We start from the raw sequence: 10,006 nt of genomic DNA, 5'->3' as shown, positions 1-10,006 counted from the left end.
TATATATATATATATATATATATATATATATATATATATATATATATATATATATATATATATATATATATCATTAAACATAACTATTTATATAGTTATGTATAAATGTTTACAAAAAATTTCATTTGTTTCTTTTTGTTATTTTTTCTGCTATAATTAACCAAATTATATCTATAATATTTGATTTTCATTATAAAAAAAATTATAATATAACATTTACTAATAAAGTAACAACAAATTATATTTTTATGAATTCTTCATTAGTTCTTAATTTAAATTTCATCAAACAAATTTAGCCTTAGCATGAGATCGAGGCATGTGGATTGAAAGGGAACTTTTGCCTCACCTATACTCTAGAACATGCAACTAATAGTGTTCAAATTCCAATCCAATGACTCTTCATTTTGATAGCTCAGAAAATAAAATTATTTTTATGCATGTATTATGTATATATGCATGTTGGTATAATGGTATTTATGCATGTATGTTCTAAAAAATCAACAACATAATAATACTTACTGTTTTCTATTTACAAAATTAGATTATGAAAAAAGAACTACTGTTTGCAATGTTATGTTATTTTTTATAACTATAAATATTTGTAGAGCAATAAGAAAGTGGTGGCACATTTCCTTTATCCGAAATCATTACTATATATATATGCATAATTATTTATTTTTCATCTTTCTTCCAACTTTATTTTTCATGCTTGCACTTCCTCATACTAAATCATTCAATATATCATATTATAATTTATGCATAGATATCTCACAATCAATTAATTCATTTACTAATGATCAAATATGTCGATGAAATAATAACACTTACACTTATTTATTATGTCTAAAACACGTTTTTGGTTAATTCAACTTCTATTAGTGGGCATGGAGGTGATCTTAAAAATCATAAAGAAATAAAATAAAAACCCACATTTAAATTCCTTAGTTATTTACGGAAGAAGCCTAAAAAAGAAGCATACATTGTGTTGGTGATTTTATATCATCAAATATTATTTAAGTGTAATAGGATTAAATTTGTTGATCAAAAGTGATCTTGTTGAATATTGAACAAGTTAGGATGGTGTAGGAGTGCACACTTGTTCAAGTTTTTTCAAGATTTAAAGTACATTGCTATTTAGGGGCGAACCCCCTAAACGAACGGGGGTCCGGGGCAGCGCCCCTGGGAGCGGGGTCCCAGGGGCGGCAGCCCCTGGCAGGGTCCAAGGGGCAGAGCCCCTGGCTGGGATCGAAAATCCAATTTTAGAAAGTTGACCCTTTATTCCATGACATCCGTTTAATGACAGTTTGGTCGTTTTATGACAGTTTGTAACTATCTGTTGACAGTTTTCAGACATGATTGATATATCCGTTTTTTGGTCAATATTCTGGTACATGTTGAAGAACATTTTTCATATACATTCTCAGATTTCATTTTCTGAATTTCATCCAATTGAGTGTTCGATCTGTACCATCGAAATACTTCAATTTGATAGTGAATCACGACTTTCAGAGAATCCAAGCAATCTATTCATCTTTTTTTTTTTTAACACATTGGGAGTTCATATTTTCTTAGATTTTTTACTCGAATCAAATATTCAAAGAAAGAGAGAACGAAACCTAGTTTTTTTTTTCGTTTTCGAACTTTACATCAGTTTTACAAATTAAAAAGTAAGGTACAACTCATTAAGGCTACATCAGTTCCATCAGCACACAAATATAAATTTCACAGCTTTTCTTGTAATTAGGCTTCCAACGCATCATCTTTTACGTATTTCTTAAGCATTCCATCAACCATGTCATATGATTTACTTTGTTGCATAGCTTATAAATTAAAAAAGTGACTTTAATGGTTACAAAAAATAATCAAGTGTGTGGTCAAGATCTTGCAGTGTATATTTCCATATATATATATATATATATATATATATATATATATATATATATATATATATATATATATATATATATATATATATATATATATATATATATATATATATATATATATATATATATATATATATATATGGAAATGATCAAATGAGAACAGAGGTTGAGAACGCGAGAACAAGTATATTCATTCGTGATTCCATGTATTCATTTGTGGAGAAATGATAATTTTTACGCACAAACAACATGAATATGTATTTTCTCTTCAATTGAAATTAAATGCGTAAAAATTTATCATTTCTCCACAAATGAATACATGGAATCGCAAATGAATATAGTTTATTCTCAACCTTTTTAATGTTTTCATTTTATCCTACTCATATATATATATATATATATATATATATATATATATATATATATATATATATATATATATATATATATATATATATATATATATATATATATATATATATATATATATATACTTGCAAACAAAATACTTGGACAAAAATAGGCTATTTGAGCCAAACATGATACTCCATCACATCATAAACTTGGAAACAATCTTTTGAATCCAACAGAACTTGGAAATGTAGGGCATGTTCATATTGTTTGGGAGCTTTTGACTTCTAGGTTTTAAGAAAAGGCTAGTAAAAAAAAAAAAAAGGAAAAGCGTCGTTCGGCGACATGAGCGTTTAGATTTTAGCCTAAACAAAACGCTTCAAATCAAAAGCTATATGGAGTAGCTTTCAACAAAAAGCTCCAAAATCAAACGCTACCCGCTAACTGCTAGGGATGAGCATAGGTGGGTAACCGCCTCATTTGGCGAGAACCGAAACCGGCGATTCCTAGAAAGTTAGAACCGGAACCGGAACCGCTCTAGGCAGTTCTTAAATGTCTGGAACCAATCCCGGAACCGGCGGTTCCGGTTCCGGAAGCGGGTAACCCGATTGCATTAATTTTGTTAACTTTTTTCGACAATATCGCAATTTAGTTCGATCCAAATCAAATTAATTCAGACCACAGACAGACAACATCGGACCAATAAATATTCTAAACCGTTCTAAGTAACACACATTTATATGAAATTATATATATATATATATATATATATATATATATATATATATATATATATATATATATATATACCGGTTCTGGCGAGTACCCTACGGGTAGCGGTTCCGAAAAAATAAGAATCAGAACCGGAACCACTTAAGGCGGTTCCATAACTTTAGGAACCGGAACCGGAACCGCTTAACGTTCCAAAATCGGCAGTTCCAAGGCGGTTCCGGTTTTAAAAGCGGGTACCCGTTTCCGATGCTCATCCCTACTAACTGCTACCCTCTACCAGCTAGTTTTGCCAAACACCCCGTAATTGACTAGATTGCATGGAACACCAATGTTAGATGCAATGAATTGTCTAGTTATTTTTATTAGACAAAATTACAAAAATGGTCCCTATAGTTTGCTAAAAGTAATAAAGTCAGTTCCTATTAAATTTTCTTGATGCAAATGGCCCCTGTGGTTTGCAAAAATTGCATATATGGCCCTTTTTACTAATGTCGTTAGTATTTAACTGTTAGGGACTGATTAGCAAGGGTATTTTCGTCTTTTCAAGTATATAGTGACTGGATTCGTAACTTTTACCAGTATTCAGCCGTCAGGGATTGAATTAGCAAGGGTATTTTCATCTTTTCAAGTATATAAGGACTGGATTCGTAACTTTAGATAAACCATAAAGACTATTTTTATAATTTTGTCTAAAATGATAAGAATTGTAGAAAATAAGGGGAGGAGGATTCGAACTTGGGACATCTTTCCCCCTCCTTATTCAACCAAAGCTCTAACCAATTAGGATAGAGCCAAACCTTTTATATTTTTTCGAAAATTAATTAATATTATATAAAAGTGTAAATAATTAATAATAAAAAAACTAAAAAAATATTTTAAAAAAAATTAATAAAACAAAATATATTTTTAGTGTATTGTAAAAAAAAATTTACAAAAAAATTACTTGTTTTTTTACCTACTTGTTTTACATAAAATATTTTTTTAATCTGCTTAAAAAAATACATTTCTGTATATTATGTTATTACATTGCTATGATCATAACACATATTTTTACATTTTCATATAAAAGTACGTTTTTTTTTCTTTCACATGGAAAAAAAAGTTTTTTTACGTATAAAATATGCTTTTTATATATTAAAAAATACGTTTCCGTATAAAATGTTTTTACGTAAAAACATTAAGAACGTGATAACATAACGTTATAACGTAAAAATATGTTTTATGATAAATCAAAACGACATATATGTTCATGACATAAGTTGATCCTTATTGATGGCAACAATAAGTAAACCCTATGAATTATGTCCAAAATCAAGTGTTTTACTATCATTAATAGCAAGAAGACATGTTCATTGGGAATTATAAATAAATAAAAATAGATTTCAATTTGAAAATAAAAAAAGGTTAAAATAAAGCAAAAAGAAAAAGAATTTGAAAATAAAGAGGGTTGAAATAAAGCAAAAACAATTTGAAAAATTCTGATACGGTATAAAAAAAATACTGCCCCCATGCAGGATCGAACTACAGACCTCCAGTTTACAAGACTGGCGCTCTACCACTGAGCTATAGGGGCAATACATTCATTTTTCTACCTTTTCTATACTTGATGTAACTAATAAACGAGGACAATTTTCTATTTAGTTGATACGAAAGAAAATTCGGTTAAAAGTAAGTATGGTTTAGAATTTAGTGTCAGAACATAACCCAAAAAATGGAAATCTTTGACATTAATTCTATTTTTTTAAACCTATCATATCAAATCACAAATGTAATACCACCCCACATTTCAATTTATTAGCCCACGTAAAAGAACATTAGTACAAATGACGCAAAATAATTGATTTTGTTATTAGTCTTTTTCATTTCAATTTTGATATTCCAATATTTATTTTTCCAACTTGAACATCACTTTCTCATTTGTTTTCGAATCGAACATCAATTTATCGTTTTTTTTTTCGAAATCGGACATCGCAATTAGGTATGCAAACAGGGCGGATATTGTTAAATACTACAATACCCGTCCTCACACCCGAAATCCGATCCTAACACCTGTTGCTGCTGTGATCCGCAAAATCCCTGACGAATTCGGGTACAAAAAAACCCGTCGGATACGGAGAACCCGATGGATATCCGTTTAGTCCAATCTTTGATATAAAAAAGACAAAATAATAATTGATAACTAAAACATTTAACAATTCATACTTCATTCACGAAATAGTAAAAAATAAGATAAGAGACATCCTTATGTTTGTTAAATAACTAAAATAAAAACAACAATTTTCATGAACTAAATATCAAAATCCATAAAGCTTGGACCGACTTCATCATCTTTTATAACTTCAAACTTTGCAAGATGTTTTTCTTTATTTAAATGTGCACCTAGCAATAAAAATAAACAAATATAAGTATTGTTACAAAATATTTTATGTTAAACAAATGTAAAGTAAAATATAAAATGGTTAGAATATAGAAAATCATACCTAATTTCTCATCCTATAACCAATCTTGTACACAAATCAACGCTTCCAATGTATCCGGATGAAGTCTATTACCATGTGAAGTGACATGTCTTTCACCGATACTAAAGGCTGATTCAGAAGCAACTGTAGATACCAGTATAGTCAAAACATCTCTGACAACTCTTTGCAAAATAGGATATTTAAGATCATTAGCCTTCCACCATGGTAAAATATCGAAATCCCCAGTTATTGGCAAAACATTCTCCTCTAAATAATAACCTAATTCAAATTTGTAAGTAACAATTGTTGATGTGGTACTCACGAATAAATCAAAACCAGCTAATGGATCTCCACAATCATTAATACCCATGCCAAAATCAAAATTATTCAAAGAAGATTGAGTTTCTTTGGCATCAATAGGCTTGTATTCTCTTACCAATTCGTAAGTTAACTTTCTAATTCGCTCAACTTCTTGTGGTCACACATCACTATAAATTTTGGGAAAATAATACCCAGTCAACTTTATTTTGAATCGTGGGTCCAAAATAATTGCTAATACTCCATGAATGAGAGACCAATATTGGTCAAACTTCTCAATCATATTAGTAGCCATCGCCTTGATCTCCACATAAGTTGATATAAGACGATCTTGAAGCAACATTCGGATCTCACATATTTAGAAAATATGTATTAGCAGTGGGATATTTGACCCTTGAAAACATTTCAGTCACACTATAAAAGAGTTTGAGCTTCTCACACATCACTTTTGCTAAATTCCAATCTTGATCACTAGGTGCTCGCTTGTAGCTTTTATCTTTGTGTACAAGGCGATTAAAGACTTCTTTATATGGAATATCACTCGTAAGCACTAAGCACTAGATAAGTGGAATTCCATCTAGGTTTACAATCTAAAACTAACTTTCTTTTACTTGAAAGAGACAATCCATCCTTCACATCCTCAAAACTTTCCACTCTTTTTAGAGTTGCGGTCTAATAAACAACACTCTCACGATAGACTCTACTTCACTTTGAATTGCACCTAATCCTTGTTGAATAATTAAGTTCAATATGTGCATACAACATTTCATGTGAAGTAATTCCCCTTTCAAAAGAAGTTTGTCATGTCTTAACTTTTCTTTCATTTTGTCCTTCATAGAAAAATTAACACTATAGTTATCTAAAATCATGGTAGATAACTTGCAATCAATGGACCATGAAACCAAACACCCCATTAATTCTTTAGCTAGTGTTTTAGCATTATGAGGGGCATGAACACACATAAACCTACAATTTATAAGTTAAAAAACTAATTAGTACACAGTTTAATCAAGATAAAAATAAATATAAAAGAAAAAAGTAATTGAATACCTTAAAATTTTATTGCACAGATTCCAGGATTCATCAATATAATGTGCAGTGACAACGATGTAACCTATTTTTTTGGTTAGAGGCTATCCACATACCAGTTGTCACTGCAACTCTACCTTGGTTAGAGTTTAAAAGCTTTTTTCAGTTTCGTCTTTTCTCTTTCAAAAATGCCCTTTATATCACTTGTAATGGTAGTTTGACAAACATGTTTAAATAACGGGTTAACAGAGTTAAAAAAAACTTTTAAACTCAACATGTTGCACCATGTTAAGTGGATACTCGTGAAGAATGATCATTTTTGCAAGTTCTTCCCTTTAAACATTCTAATAAAAAGTGTGTGCAGCAAGCGAAACAGGTCCATCTTTTTTTTTCTTAGCGTGGATTCAAGATTGATTGACTTATGTCTTGATTTTTTTTACATGCATTTTTTGTAGTGTTCATGCAAATGTGTTGATCCATTATTCCTTACTCCACTTAATTTTTTCTTACAGTAGTTGCATACAACCTTATCAACACTATCAATCCTTTTCTTTTTGAAATGTCTCCAAACTTTAGATGTCAATCTTTTGTTTGTATTTTTAGCACCATTTTCATCTCTTGTTCTAGCAGCCTCAACATCTGTTGCTTCAGCAGCCTGCTCATCTGTTGCTGCAGCATCCTGTCTATTTGTTGTTCGAACAACTTGCCCATCCGTTGTTCCAGCAGCCTCAACATTTGGTTGTGGGGGTTGTCGATCTTAAGTGTCAATGCAACAAAGCAAAAAATGAGGATGAAATTAGATTGCTAGAACAAAAGATGCCGTTTTCAAGAAATCAAATTCACTTAGAAACAAACAAAAAAAAAATACATATATGCAATAAAATATATGCAAAAAAGATTACATATATGAAGCAAAAAAATTAAATATATACAACAAAAAAGATGTAGTTTGCTAGAAATCAGATTCACTGAGAATACAAAAAATGACTACATATATACAATAAAAATGCAGAAATGTTTACATACATGCAACAAAAAAGATGAAAAAAAAGATTATATATGCAACAAAAATGATGTATATGCAATTAGTTATACTTTATGCAGTTCACTAAGAATACAACCAAAACGGATAGAGATAATATCAAAATCGAGTTACAAAAATCAGTTCTACTTTATACTTTCCATACAAGCATTTGGCTGCAATCAAGTTCAAGACATGAAATCGATTATACCAAAATAGACCGCAAGAAATTGAGTGACTAAGAAATCGATTATTACAAAATCGATTTTATCAATCAAATGCATCAAATTAATCGATTATACATGTCCGATTATACAAATTCATCGTTAAGTAAAGCACCAATGTGTAACAGTGAAATAATGATATGAGTATTAAATCTAAGTTTAATCGGTTGTGTCAAAGTCAATCACTCAATCAAGAAATCGATAATATGAAAATCGATTATACAAATTCATCAGCTTAATCGATTATACAAGTTCCTCAGTTTAATCGGTTACACCAAAATCAAGTGTCGATTATACAAAAATCAGTTTCATCTAATCTATTGTAGAAATCGATTATAACAAATTAGTTGGATTAGGAATCGAATGTAAAATAAAATCGAAAACTTATTTGGGCTTAGGATTTTGGAATGAAGCTGGAACTTCTTGTACATTGTTCTCCTCTAATTCCATGTCACGACTCGTGATTTCGTGAAGAACTGAGAATCAATGACAAATGGCTTAACTTGTCACACCCCATTAAAGCGAAAACACGAGATGTGGCAGTACAAAGGGTCTCATAGCAAAAGTTAAAAGATAGCACCAACCATAGTATTAAAAAACATTACAAATTTACAATGATTTTGAACAACTTTTAAAAGAAATTACAATGTATTTAAAAGACAACACATGTGAATGCCCCTACAAATTTACTAGATGATTCCTGAAAAAGCATGTAAAACGAGTGTCAACTATATAAATAGTTTGTGAGTTCACTGGTTTACAAAAATATTGGTTTCATGAATCGTAATCAAAGTTTTGATAGAAGTTTCCATAAATAAAAGTACATTGCTAAAATGAGTAAATAAGTTTGCATAAAAAAAGTCTGTTGTCATCATGAGAAATAAAGTACGTTGCCAAATGAGATGCAAGGCTCATAGTCTCATGGGAAATATAGTTCATTGCTAAAACGAGTAAACAAGTTTCGTTGCTAAAATGAGTATACAAGTTTCGTTGCTAAAATGAGTATACAAGTTTTGTTACTAAAATGCGACGTAAGATTCATATGCGCATCAATTTACCATTCATGAGTTCACAACCCAAGCCTAATGACTGAATCGAACCCTATTGACTACTATGTGTATCACAAACATAGTGTATAAAATATGGTAAAATGCACTCAAGCGAGTCGTGCGAGTAAGGAGTTGTCTACCTCCTAATAGCGCTATCCATAATAACCATTAGCTCAAAAGAGTTAATGAGTTGTGTCAAATTTTTCCAGGGACTTAACCACGATACATGCCTCATGAATTAAAGTAATATACACATACATGCAAAATATAGCAACCAAGTTTGATAGGAGTAAAAAATAAATACAACGTACATAAATAGTTTAGGACATGCTTTTCCACCCTAAAACATTTAAAAACCAAAAACAGGGGGAGACGTGAATACTCACAATGCTTTGATATGATGCTAACGATGCATTGAACTAAGCTCATCTTATACCACTACCGATTCCTACAATGATGTTACATAATAATGAGTCTCCAATTGAAATATGATAGTAGTATACTTAACTTCTACAACAGAATTATGCCAATAATCTGTCCAAGTTTTTATAATGATAAGTTAAAAGCGTTTTTATGTGAAATTTCGATTTCTATGAATCAATTGACTTACTAACATTTGCAAGTGACAAATCTTATTTTGTTATATTGTTTGAAATGTATTTTACCACTCTTGGAAAGATTTTTCAAGCTAAAATTCTAAAACTCAATCAAATCAGTTCAAAAATTGAGAATCGGCTTGTAATTTAATTTTTCATGATTTTTAGATATGTTTTAACTATTTTTCCACCATTTATAACTCGAAACATCACAAAATTCATGGAAAAATAGTAAACGATTATGAAAAATTCTTATCAATTTTGAGTAATTGTTTCACAGTGTTCCTAAACTAGAAAAAATATTGAATGACACTTTTGATAAATAAAAACCGTGTTTTTAA

At 30.1% G+C, this 10,006-nt stretch overlaps 1 non-coding gene across 1 annotated transcript; it reads right to left on the bottom strand.

Moving 5' to 3' along the window:
• Nucleotides 1-4,470: 4,470 nt before the first annotated feature.
• On the bottom strand, nt 4,471-4,542 carry TRNAT-UGU (transfer RNA threonine (anticodon UGU)). The gene has a single exon. It is a non-coding gene; the product is annotated as a tRNA-Thr (tRNA).
• Nucleotides 4,543-10,006: the final 5,464 nt, after the last annotated feature.

The sequence above is a fragment of the Lactuca saligna genome, chromosome 3, assembly GCF_052625555.1.
Source record: "Lactuca saligna cultivar CGN05327 chromosome 3, ASM5262555v1, whole genome shotgun sequence".
Classification (NCBI taxonomy): domain Eukaryota; kingdom Viridiplantae; phylum Streptophyta; class Magnoliopsida; order Asterales; family Asteraceae; genus Lactuca; species Lactuca saligna.
This window is presented reverse-complemented; position numbering and strand designations above follow the sequence as displayed.